Source organism: Eptatretus burgeri, chromosome 1, assembly GCF_056783735.1.
Source record: "Eptatretus burgeri isolate ZD-2024b chromosome 1, Ebu_testis_v1, whole genome shotgun sequence".
NCBI classification, from domain to species: domain Eukaryota; kingdom Metazoa; phylum Chordata; class Myxini; order Myxiniformes; family Myxinidae; genus Eptatretus; species Eptatretus burgeri.
The window spans coordinates 109,577,838-109,591,114 of NC_140961.1; the positions used below are offsets into that span (position 1 = coordinate 109,577,838).

General features: G+C 39.0%; 2 long non-coding RNA genes across 4 annotated transcripts in view; one reads left to right on the plus strand and one right to left on the minus strand.

Annotated features, from left to right (window-relative positions):
• LOC147035162 (uncharacterized) overlaps window positions 1-13,277 on the minus strand; it is a 257,319-nt gene that overhangs the window by 156,006 nt on the left and 88,036 nt on the right. The gene's annotated exons all lie outside the window — the stretch shown is intronic.
• Window positions 5,124-6,266, plus strand: LOC147035165 (uncharacterized). Its single transcript, XR_015061444.1, has 3 exons — window positions 5,124-5,273; window positions 5,748-5,805; window positions 6,100-6,266. It is a non-coding gene; the product is annotated as an uncharacterized LOC147035165 (long non-coding RNA).

The window sequence follows — 13,277 nt, forward strand, 5'->3', positions numbered from 1 at the left end:
CCGGGTGGTGTTTGTCTCCGAACATGTCTGGGCAGTGTTTTTGTCTGGACGGGAGTTTGTCTCCGGATGTGTCCAGGCGGGGTTTATGTCCTGACGGGAGTTTGTCTCCGGACGTTTCTGGGTGGTGTTTATGTCCCGATGGCAGTTTGTCTCCGGATGTATCCGGGTGGTGTTTATGTCCGAATGGGACTTTATCTCCAGACGCATCCGGGCGATGTTTGTCTCTGGACAGTTTGGCTCTGGACGCATCCTGGTAGTATTTATGTCTGGGCGGTGTTTGTCTCCGAACATATCCAGGCGGTGTTTATGTCTGGATGGGAGTTTGTCTCCAGACGGGTATCTCCATATGTGTGTGGACAGTGGTTATGTCCGGGTGGGGTTTGTCTCCAGATGGGAGTTTGTCTCCAGACGTGTCCGTTGGCGTTTATATCTGGAGGGAAGTTTGACTCCGAACGGGTCCGAGCGGTGTTTGCTGCTGGATAGCTTGGCTCTGGACGTGTCCGGGTGGTGTTTGTCTTTGGACTGTGTTTATCTCCGGACATGTCTGGGCGGTGTTTGTCTCTGGATGGTATTTCTCGAATGATCGGTAGAAAATGGATTTCAGACATTATTTGCTTCCATCTTCACTGTTATTCTCTGCATAATCATTTTGATGAGACAGTAAGAATCATCATTGATGCTCCACCACACGTCTGCCTTCCCTTCCTCTCACCTCTCACTGTCTCCTACCTCACTCTCCCTTCCTCCTTGCTCCCCCCTCCTCCTCTCTTTTCCCCCTCCCTTCTCTCTCTCTCTCTCTCTCTCTCTCTCTCTCACTCTCACTCTCTCTCTCTCTCTCTCTCTCTCTCTCTCTCTCTCTCTCTCCCCACCTCTCCTCTATTTCCCCTCCATCTCCTCTCTCTTTTCCCCTCTATCCCCCTCTTTTTTCCCTTCATCTGATCTAAGTGCTCCCGTCAGCGACGCAGCGGATGGTATTGCTAGTCGATACTAATAAAAGGCAGTGTGTGTGTCTCCTTCATAACTGCAAAACCATAAAACCTAGCAGCCTGAAACTTCGTATGCACACGAAGAAAACTCCAAGGAATTGTAAGAGTGAAATTCGGGTGTTTGGGTTAATTAAAACATCCCTTTTGAAGATAATTAACGGCCTTATTTAATTATATCCTTCATCCTTTGAATCCGTGGATGAACCGCCAAACCGCGGACATGTCTGGAGACACTCTGATGGAGGTCCTAAGTTGCCATTTTGCTCGGCCTCTTCAAAGATGCCTTGATTTGGTAACACAATCTACTCTCACGGACTAATTAAAGTATATAATCGAAATATGTCGGATTTTAGAATCTGATCTGGTGAACAAAATAAGTGGAAATCTGGAGTGAAATGTGAAAATTTTCATAAATTTGCAATTTTATAACTTAGTGGAAGCAAAGCATGAAACTTAACTTTTTGTAATGTTCGGACGATTATATTGAGTGAAGAAAAGATTAAGGAACATGCAGAAAGTGTAAATTAATTGAGTGAAACACTATGCTGCATAACCTGCTTATGCAATCCATGAGGCGCACAGTCCATAGGGGTCCTTTTTTTTTTTGGCAATTACATACGCAGTTTGCTGTTTACGTTTTGGGTGATTTATTGACATTACAAAATATTAATACAAACATACTATTTTTGTTCAATTCTCCCAGAATCGAAACGTGTGTCAAGAAGCAAAGAGAAACACGGGTTACCGGAACGCCGCCATTGTCCAACAAACTTTTAATCCGACCATCGCACACCAGGCCTGTCCATGCATGCGCAGACGCAACACAGCAATACTTCACACATCCTCCTCCTCAGACAATTAACACCCTTTAAAACCCTCCCCCAAGAACAATTGTAATCCTAACTTCTCCAGAAATGCCCATGGCTGACATACTCATGGAGTCCACAACATGTCAATGAGAGCAATGAATACTTCAGTCTTTGTACATTGTGTGCTTGGCCTTTAATTATTTTTACAGCCACAGCAATCTGGTTGTTTTGGTTTTCAATCTCTTTTTGGGTAACGCCTCCTGATGGGCTCCGGAACAATGTCGACCTTGGGGCCTTCAATATCATCCACTGCAACATTGCTCTCCTCAGGTACCTGTCTGTCACTTCCCTGATGTTCAGGAGCTTCCTCCACTTCTGCTGAAAAATGACGTGTCGAACTCCGTTCATTTTCATGAACTTTGCAAATTCTTCGCTCATGAAGCACGGCCCATTGTCCGACACAAGAGCTTGAGGTATACTGTGTACACCAAACGCTTCTCGCTATTTGTCAATCGTGACTTCACTCATCATTTTCTAAGTGACATCAACTTCAATCCACTTTGAGTATGCATTGACCAGAATGAATAGCATCTTCCCTTCGACTGGACCCGCATAGTCCACATGTATGCATGACTATGGTTGACTATGGTACTCCCAAGGATGCAGTGGCGCTTTGGAAGGAAGTTTCTGGAACGCCTGACATTCATGACATCCTTTAACTCTTTGCTCCAAGTCAATATCCATTCGTGGCCACCACATGTTGCTTCATGCCAAAGCCTTTATACTTATAATACCTGGGTAGCCCTCTTGCAACATGTCAACCATCTGAGGTCGGCATTGGGGTGGCAGTACCCCCCCCCCCCATGCTCCCAAAGCACACAACCTACATGAACACTAAGTTCCTGCTTACGACTAGCGAATGGTTTGAACTCTTCCTGTGGCAATGTACCTGGCCAACCCCCGATTATGTACTCATGATCGCATGAAAGCACAGGGTCCCTGCCTGTCATTAGCCGTACAAGCGTAGGGGTGATCGGTGAACTCTCGATCGTGTCCATCAAAAGTCACTTCTCCTGGAATTGGTACATCCGGCCCAGTCGGTGCACGTGGAAGACAGCTTTGCGTGTCGGCATTGGCATTGGCCATGCCAGGTTTGTATACGATATGATAATCGTTGGCTGCAAGCGTTAATGCCCAATGCTGAACTCAAGGTGATGCCATTGTTGGAATAGCCCGTTTTTCATTAAATAACCCAAGCAAGGGCTTGTGGTCTGTAAGTAGGGTGAGTATACTGATTCTGGCTCACTTTTCCCCATGTAAATGAATGGGGGATTTTCAGTGATTCATATTTTTTTCCCAAAAAATAAACCACCTTTTTAGCCCAAGGTATATTTATTTGTCTCCCCTTTTAACCTCGGGGCACTCAATCCAAATAACCAATGCAACAAGATTAAGATTTGTTCAAGTCGCAAAGTAGTAATGTGATTTGTTAAAGGTGATTCTAAAGAAATATCTGAAACATGTAAGCCGAGGGACACTCTTTTTCAAATAACCAATGCATATTGTTTAGCTCACTCATTGAACCTATAAAGATTTGTTCATTCTCAATTCCTTCAATAGTTTAATTTTCTTTGCACAATAATCCCCATCTAAAATATTTAAAAATAAAACATTTGAATCTTTATATTTTTCAAGATACCCTTTTTGTGTCATTATGAAATGATATACTTCTCTCATTGATCTCATCTGACCACCTCCTGAGGTGCATATCATTTTTGTGCATAAACCACGCCATAAAAAAGTTTTGTTTCAAATGTTTTCAGTTCGTGCCGTGAAAATGAGGAAGTGTTTTTGGACAGTCATGCTGTGAAAAAAATGGGAACTATTCTGTGAGAGACAAGGCCTCGTGTTTATATTTTAAATCAGAACACTAACAGGCTTTTAAACATAAGTTTAATCAAAATCATTTTAGGACATTTTAAGTATGTTTTGAAAATGATTCATACAATTTGAGAATATATCGCCCAATTATTTTCCAAGCTGTCTCGCCCAAAGCGTCATTTCCTGTGGCCTCACCCGATGATTAGGCAATTTCCTCATCGTTGCTTTATAAGTGATTCGCCAGACAAAGTTTCTGCCAGACGGGAATTTAGTTTTTACAACTGAGACATGAGAGATCTTTCTTCCGATGAACAAAACAGCTCACCACAAAGTTGGTAAGCGGGAGAATGGCTGGCTGGCCTCGTCGCCGACCGCCGTCCTCGCCTCGGACCCGAGCTCCTTGGCCTCTTCCCCCAACTCTCCTCAGCTGACTGCAGAACCCAACTCAGTGCCTTCGCCACCCGACTCTACTTCTGCTGCTGCCACACTCTGCTCTTCCAAACTGACTCTGCCAAAACTCTGCCTTGCGCTCGGTGTTTTATAGGCCGGCAGGAGAACCCATATGCAAATTTCCGGATCAGGATGAGCTCAGGGGCGGAGCCACGCTCACCCATTGGAAGGAGGAAAAGTGGGTGTGAACCTCCCCTGATCCTAGAATTTGCATATTTCGATTTCACACGGACCCGCCTGGAGGTGGGGCCAAGCCGCTCCGCGCTTGCTGATTGGACGGATCAGAAGTGGGCGTGTAGCATTCTTGATTCAAATTTTCCCTCGGAAAGGCCGCTATTTGCACTCGCGGCTCGGTGCGTATCGCTTGAACGAGCCCAAGACAGCCCGACGCTCAGTGTTCACAAGTGATGTGGGAATGGCTGTAGAAGGAGAGAGGTGAGGGTGGTGGAGGGTTTTTGGTGGTGGTTTGATGGTTATGGCGGTTGATTCAAAATAAAGATAGAACAGAAAAACGCCTAACTTAAAGCATCGCAGCCTGAATGAATCACATAAATTCCCTCTAAGCAACGGATTTGGGGCTAACTACACATGTACTTAGAGTTATCTCACCTACGGGACCTGAATGGTGGTTTGCAAATTTCCACAGCCGTAACAATATTTTTTTCCTGGCAGGTCCTTGGAAGAAGAGCAGTTTACATATCACGACAAGGTGCATGAAATTAATGCTCTTATTGAAGAGGTCAATCATCTTAGAAGATAATTGAAAAACATTTTTAATGACTGGCACGAAGTCTTATCATGGCCTCTGATCTTTTTGCCATCTTGTACTAATGGTTTACAACTGAGATATGGACTATTCTTCTTCCGACGAAGAAAACAGCTCACCACAAAGTTGGAAAGCTTGTGTATGGGTTCCTCTTTGAACGATGAAGCAATTGATTATAAATTAAATCGTGATTATCCTGATATGTATTTTTTTCCTGGCAGGTCCTTTGGAAGAAGTGGAGTTTACATATCACGATGAGGTGCATGAAATTAATGCTCTTATTGAAGACGTCAATGATCTTAGAAGAGAATTGAAAAACATTTTTAATGACTGGTACGAAGTCTTATCACGGCCTCTGATCTCGAGTGAATTAAACCAACGGTGAGTGTGTGTATGTGTATGTGTATGTGTGTGTGTGTGTGTGTGTGTGTGTGTGTGTGTGTGTGTGTGTGTGTGTGTGTGTGTGTGTGTGTGTGTGTGTGTGTGTGTGTGTGTGTGTGTGTGTGTGTGTGTGTGTGTGTGTCCCTGTCTGTCTCTTTGTATCTCTCTCTCTCTGTTTGTCTCTCAGTCATCCATCTGAGGTCGGCGAAGTGAGTACCAGTGTACTGGTCCCGGTGTATGCCCCGGTTAGAATAGGTATACCATATCCATGTGTCGTAAGAGGTGACCAGGGTTGGCGTCAGGAAGGGCATCCGGCCATAAAACATTGCCTCAAGAAAAAGCCAAACCCTTGCACAGCAGGGAAAAATGGCTGTAAAAACGGTTTTTTTTTTTCTCTCTGTCTGTCTTTCTACCTACCTCTCTCTGTCTGTCTCTCCATCTATACCCTTGACTCATTATTTTATTTTTTTTCAGCTCCATCACACAACATAAGCTGTTGAAGCAATCTGGTACAACACATGATTTTCTGAAGGTAAATGTTTCTGAATTATTATTTAGTTATTTGTTTATTTATTCTTTTATTAATATCACTCTCTCTTTGGAATGTAGCCTTATGTTGGTTGCATCATTAGTTTGGACGCGGTTATGCCACTACACTGGAATTCATTTTATTGGCCTCAGAAGGATGACAGGCTGAGTCGGCCTAAGGTGTGTTAATTCAGTGGTCAACGAGGCTTGAACTTAGAACCAACACCAGACTTATTAATATTACCATGTAATTATCTTTATAAAACCTAATTATTATCCACTTTTTGTTTCAAAACAGAATATGGTGTCTGAGTTTCGAAATCACAAGACATCTGAAGAAGATTGCTGGGAAAGATTATACATTCTCGCAAATGAATATTTAATATTTTCAATTTTGATTAATTATATTTGTTTTGTTTATAATTACTTGATTTTGAATTACAAAAAAAGAATCAAGACATGAAGAGGAGAGGGAGGGAGGGGGGGGAGGTGCGCTCCCCCAACGACCCATCACCCCCTCATCCCACCCACTCCCCTCCCCGTGTGTGTGTGTGTGTGTGTGGGGAAGGGTGGGGGTGGGATGAGGGAGGTGGTGGGTCAAAGGTGGGGGTGCACAGGGGGATGAGGCTTGTATGGGAGGGGCTTGTGTGGGAGGGGCTTGTGTGGGTGGGGTTTATGTGGGTGGGGGCTTCGGTGGGGTTTGTGTGGGCAGGGTTTATGTGGGTGGGGCTTGTGTGGGAGAGGTTTAAGTGGGTGGGGGATTCGGTGTGGTTTGTGAGAGCAGGAATTATGTGGGTGGGGTTTGTGTGGGAGGGGTTAATGTGGATGAGGCTTATGTGGATGAGGTTTGTGTGGATAAATGGATGGGTGGAGAGATGGGTGGATGGGTGGATGGGTGGAGCTTGTGTGGATGGGTGGAGAATTTTTTAATTAAATAAACATGTTGTGTGTGGGGAACTAATTAACTAATTAATGAATCATTAATTATGTGAATATGATGAATGTGGGTGGAGCTTGTGTGGGGTTTGTGTGTGTGGAGCTTGTGTGGGGTTTGTGTGTGTGGAGCTTGTGTGGGGTGGGGTTTTTGTGTGGAGCTTGTGGGGGGTTTGTGTGGGTGGGGTTTGTGTGGGGTTTGTGTGGAGCTTGTTTGGGGTGGGGTTTGTGTGGGCAGGGTTGATGTGGGTGGAGCTTGTGTGGGGTGGGGTTTGTGTGGAGCTTGTGTGGGGTGGGGTTTATGTGGGTGGGGTTTGTGTGAGCAGAGTCAAAAAGGGGCGGAGTCAAAAAATTTCAATTTATCTTTGTCTTTTGTAATACCTGTGAATAAAATGAACCTAAAATCTCTTCCCCTTCCAAATCATATATCTTGTATGTTCCAAGGAACCGTATCTATTACATAAACAATTTAAAAAATTCGTTCGTCCATCGTTTAATATAACCTTTTTCGAAATGAGATTTCCACCTACATATTCTTACGATATCACGAACTTTGAACTTAGGTTTTCTGACATTAATCTCTTTTCATATTTTAATTTTGTAAATGTTTCTGATGGTTTCATATTTGTTGACGTGTGAATCGTGTTTTTACACTTATCCACAATATCCTGAATAAAAGATGACCATTGTTGTGAACCGAGTTGTGTGAATTTTTTATATAGTCTCTCTTTTAAGGTACGATTAAAACGTTCAACAACAACGGCCTTCCCTTCATTAAAGGTACTGTATAATGTAATACTCTAATTTTTTTAGAAAATTCATAATTGTCTTGTTATAAAACTCTCTATCCTCATCAGTCCACAATTTTTGAGGTTTTCTCTTACTTTCATTAAATATCTGATGAAAGGCGAACATAAGAGTATAACCTGTTTTGTTTTTTAATGGTACAACCCATGCGTATCTACTCCTCAAATCAATAACGGTGAAAGCATACTTGCACTCCTTGTCATTACTGAGTTCAATCAAATCAGCGGACCAGATATAATCTACTTCCTTGGAATAAACTTTCCTTCTCTGAAACTTTGTGAATATTGGTTTATGTAATTCATCAGCTAATTGCTCTTCAATCTTAATGACATCATGAGAGCCTATAACTTTTTTGAATTTCCAAGTTTCAATTTAGCACTGATCATCTTCTTCACGATGAACCTATCAACTTTTTCTCTCAAGGTTGGATTTTGTATCAGAGACAAATTATACAACATTTCTCTATCGGCTTCATGCTTTTCTTCCAAAGTTGTGGTATTCCCATAATCAATATTGTGTCTCATGCACACTTCATCAACTCTATTGATGGGCTCACTCCAGGATTCAGGATTGTCTGCCTCATCTTATCTTTTATCCAAGTTTGTGCCTGGACCACAGAAAGAATACCCTGGTAGATGTAATTCCCCTGGTATTCCAGTAGTTGTAAATTTACTTCCTGATAAAAACTTTTGTATATCTCCTCCGAGTTTGTGTTTGGAGATAAATTGATTTTTTTTGAACCACACGCCGAACATCTACCTTTTTGCATAACCCTGTTATTTTTACTTTTAAAAGATGAGATATTTTTAGTATTAGTTTTTTTTTACATTTGAGACAATAACTCATTTATTTATGAGAAAAATTCTGACAGAGTGCAAAAACCTTTTTAGTTTCCAACATGCACATTTGAATCTTAATTTTTAAAACATAAAGAATCATTAGAAATGCCTTCACTCTCTCCTCCATTTATTGATGAAAAAAAAAAAAAAACTTTAATTAACATCAATATCCTCTCCATGAAAACGATGTCAACAGTCTTGTCGAAAATACTGCTAATAGACTTGTCAATTCTTTGTTTTCCTCCTCGGTGGGTTGAGTTATTTTCTGTAATACCACCAATCTTTTTCTAATCTCACTGGTTTCCATATTTTCACATTTATTCAGTCTCGCTCTTTCCTCCCTCTCCTCCTTCTCTCTCTCTTCTCTCTCTACTCTCTCTCTCCTCCTTCTCTCTCTACTCTCTCTTCTCTCTCTCCTCCTTCTCTTTCTTCTCCCTTTCCCCTTTCTCTTTCTTCTCCCTCTCCTCCTCTCTCTTCTCCTTTTCCTCCTCTTCTCTCTCTTCAACTTCCTCATCCCTTACTATCCTTGAATCGCTTACACCCCATAGAATATCATACATATATTCATCAGGATTTCTTGTTATTCCTGTATCCAAAATAATGTTATTTACAACAGGAAACCAATAAAATTTCTTTTGAATTTCTAAAAGAGCCTTACGTTTTCTTAACTTTATAATTTTTTCATTATTTAACATTCAAATTAAATCTAAAGTTGTTGGTTTATCAACATCAGCATAATGCCAATCTTTTATTGAAAATACCTCATTCTTATGTTGTAGAACATATTTATTAAAATACCGAATACCCTTTTCTTGAAGGTATGCTTGGACACAGAAATGATAATTTTCTTGAAGCCTTCTTGCCATCATTTATGTATTAGAAATATATGTTAGAATAATATTATGACACGAAACACCTCCCCATCTTCCCATAGTTAAATCCTTTTGTATTTCCTTACTTATTATATATAATCCTGTTTTTTCTGTTTTCATGATATAAACTAGGGCAAAACCATTATTATATTTACCCTAATTAAATTCTTTTATTTGTTGTTTACGAATCGTGGCTCCCCAAAAGTCATTCTCTATACCAAGTGGATAATATTCTTCCTTACAAGACTGATTTAATTGTTCCAGGTCTTCAAGGTCAATTTTAAATGACCAATTATACCCTAAATCATTCATATCATACCCCCATTGTTCTATTCTCATGCAAACGATACGCCCTTCTTTATAAAAATTTATTTTAATTCGAACTGTGAATTCTGTATGACCTGGAGATAAAATCAACACTTCTGTATCTTTGGAATACACGGCCGTTTTATTTAAGGATATATATTGTGATAAATCGCTTAATCTCACCAAGCCATTCGTGTCAGTCGGGCTTGGACAATTTTTTAATATATGAGCATTTTTCATTTTAATATTTTTTGTTATATTATATTTATGTCGTTCAGCCTGTGCCTTTGTGTAATAATTTGATAAATCAATATCCAGTTCTTGGGATACACCAAAGATAGAACCATCTTTCCTAACATGTCCTTTATATTAGATTAAAAATAATGTCATAAAAAATTATTTTTGTTGAGTTGAAATAACACATATAGACATAATTGACCACAACACTTGGAATTTAATTCTTGGATTGAAATGTTTGATAAACACCATTGTGTAATAATTTTATGACTTCAACAGGTGGTGGAAGAACAAAACTATCAAAATAATATTTGTCTTGATTATTAAAAATACAAACCCAATGAGAACCGTTCCCATTATTATCTTCTAAGTTCATAATAATATTCTTTGTATGTTTAGGCATGTTTATTAATTCATCTCTCATACAAATAACCACATTATGAATTTTTAATTTCTTAAAATATTTGACAAGTTGTAAATTTGATGTTGTATTCTTTCCAAATTCTTTAAACCACTCATCAATGCTCATTTATTTATTAGAAAGATATAATCCATTACCCCTTAGGGTTAATTTTACACCTGCTTGTGCGATAGAAGAAAGCATATCTCCAACTAACAATCTCGCTTTATCAGGCAGACCTTCAAGTTTTTCAGCAAAATCTACAATTACACCACTTCCACTAATTTGTTTCTCCAACTCTTTGTTATGTCTTTCCAATTCTTTTTGAGCCCGGAGTTTAGACTTCCTTTCGTTGGCAGTTTTCACCGCTGTTGAAATACCACCCATCAATGCTCCAACCGCACTTAAACCAGCAAATAAAGGAATTAGAAATGGGAGAAATCCTCCACCCGTCTCTCTTATTGAATATTTTTTCAACAATGGTTTTGTCATTGTAATTTTAAGTGAGCCAGTATCATTCAAGATTTTAACCTGTTCTCTTGTGAGCAAAACATCAATTCTTACTGCTCCTTTTCTCTGAATTGTATTAACGTTAATTGTACAAGGCTTTTGATTTTGAACACAAGATGATAGTTGATGAAGAATGATTTGATTAACATATACCCCAGTTGGTACTTTGCCACTCATTTATTTTACAAAAAATGATGTGAGACTAATCATAACACCATTATCTGTATTAACCTGCAATACTGTTTCTTCCAAAAGCAAACAATATGTATCAACTTCTTCACTCTCTCCTCTTTCAATGTACAGGGAAGTATCCACTCGATTAGACTTTATAGTTTCCTTTTGAGCAGTCAGGTCAAACGCATGGATTGTATACAAATTTTTAAATGCTGTCATATCCAAAATAGGTTCTTTATTTCCATTACTTTCGCTCACCTTTTGGCAAGACTTGTATGCTTCAGAAAAATCATTTTTTTCCCAATTAATTTCCAATCTATCTCGTGGGTAAAATGTTCCATCTCGAGAAACACGAAGTTGTTTCACCTTAGCATTATCACTCAATGCATTATTCTTATCAGTCGCAGTATCACCATCTGGCTTTTTAAAAATGATCCACAGATATCGTGGCTTTCCTTCCAGAACACCCAAATTCCACGTGTAAGTGGTTTGCTTGAGTTTAATGTGTTGACATCTTCGTTTGAGGTATGATACACCACGTGGTTTCTTTGAGTTAAGACTTCTATTCAACATCTCTTCTGTTTTAAGATTAGGAGTATATTCACTAGTATAGCAACTCATTTCATCAATTACAAATTAATTCTGATCAACAAAAGCACTACCAACACCAAAAAGTAATCTATTTTCATTATCATTCCTTTGTAGTTGAAATCTAATTTTAAGACCATACAGAACTTTATCATGATCACAAAATCCAAATATACCTTTAAGAGGAACTGCCACAGTAAAACTATTACCTGCTTTTGTATCATCATTATACATTCCTTTCCTTTGATTATATCCAGGGTCTGTGTTTGTTCCCATTGACATATCAGGAATAAAACCTTCGACAGCACCCTTTCCCATTCTATCACCGAATGAATATAGTGTAAATTTCATCATTTCAGATACAGCAGAGACATAATCAACCGCTTCAACTTCTTGTGTTCCAATGTACAAACGAACACTATCAAACATTTTCCAGAAGAAATCATTTACGAGTGTGGCGTTTGTGTTATTCCCAGCCTTAGTGCATGTAAATTTACACAACAAGAAACTTTCGGGTAGATTCAAATAGGTTTGTTGATTATTTATTTCATAACTTTTTGTACCATTTGCATTCCAGTCTGTTGCAGTTATTGCATTTACCTTGAAGTAATCTTTTTTAGTGGAGTTTGAGATAATAATAGTGTCATCCAAATCATAGATACTATCAATTGCTTCCATACTTGTATTTATTTAGGAAAAAACATGTTAAAACTTTTGAAACTCTGATCCAAGTATTCGAATTATTTTCTGTCGTTCTTGGGGAGACAACTGGGTTGTGCCTTTCTTAATTTCTTTTATTGCTTGTAATTTATGAGATTCCTTTTGGGCATCTTTTATACTCTTTATAGCACCTGCTACATTTCCCACAGCAGAAGCAGTTGAACCAATTAGGTCTTTATGTTTAAGAATAGTTGAACCGATACCCATTAGAGTATCAATTATCCCATCTCCTCTAAATTGATGTCCGACATCCCTTTGTCTCGTAGGTTTATAGTATCCTCTACCAAGATACATACCTTCACCCTTGTAGTATGGTGAAAGGAACATCCCATCCCCTGTAATTATTTTATATTTTCCCAACTCGTGTTTCATCACAATAACCATCGTATTTATTTGTTGGAAAACTTCACGTAGGTGAATTCTGTTGGATATAACTTCTCCATTAAAAGAAATCATACGATTATCTTGGTCGGTTATCCTAAAATTTACTCTGTGTATGGTTTTTCCTGACAGGGAGATAAACCAAATTTTTGGGTTCCATATTGAATTTATAACCAATTGGGGTTGAGTATGCGCTGAATGAAATTATTGTATTTGTTTTTATTCCATCATAATGAGCACCATCAATCAAATCACAGTGACTTAATACCGAATTTATTCCTGAGGATATTTGAATGACATTATCACTGTAAAACGTCCCATTAGTTTCAATCTTTTTTGAGGAGAAACCTAATAACTCCCCAAATGAATTCTCAATTGTGAAATGAACCTTGTATTTATTTTTGAGTTTAATCGTTGATTTTGAAGTATGTTTTTGAATATCTATAACAATATTTTTTGGTTCATCACCCCGTTCTTTCATAAGACGAGCAATTTCAGAAGATATTTGAGAAATATCATATTGCCACGGGTGAAACTGTTATCGTTTTGTATCCACTTTCCGGATTATAACTGAACTTGTCATTTTTCTTGGTTATATTAAATAAGATATAAGTTTCCATGGACAATAATGATGCCTCATATTCTTTTATTGTGCAAAGTTGTAGTGGGTATGGGAATGAAGATGTGTGGTTGCTTGTTCTGAAATTGA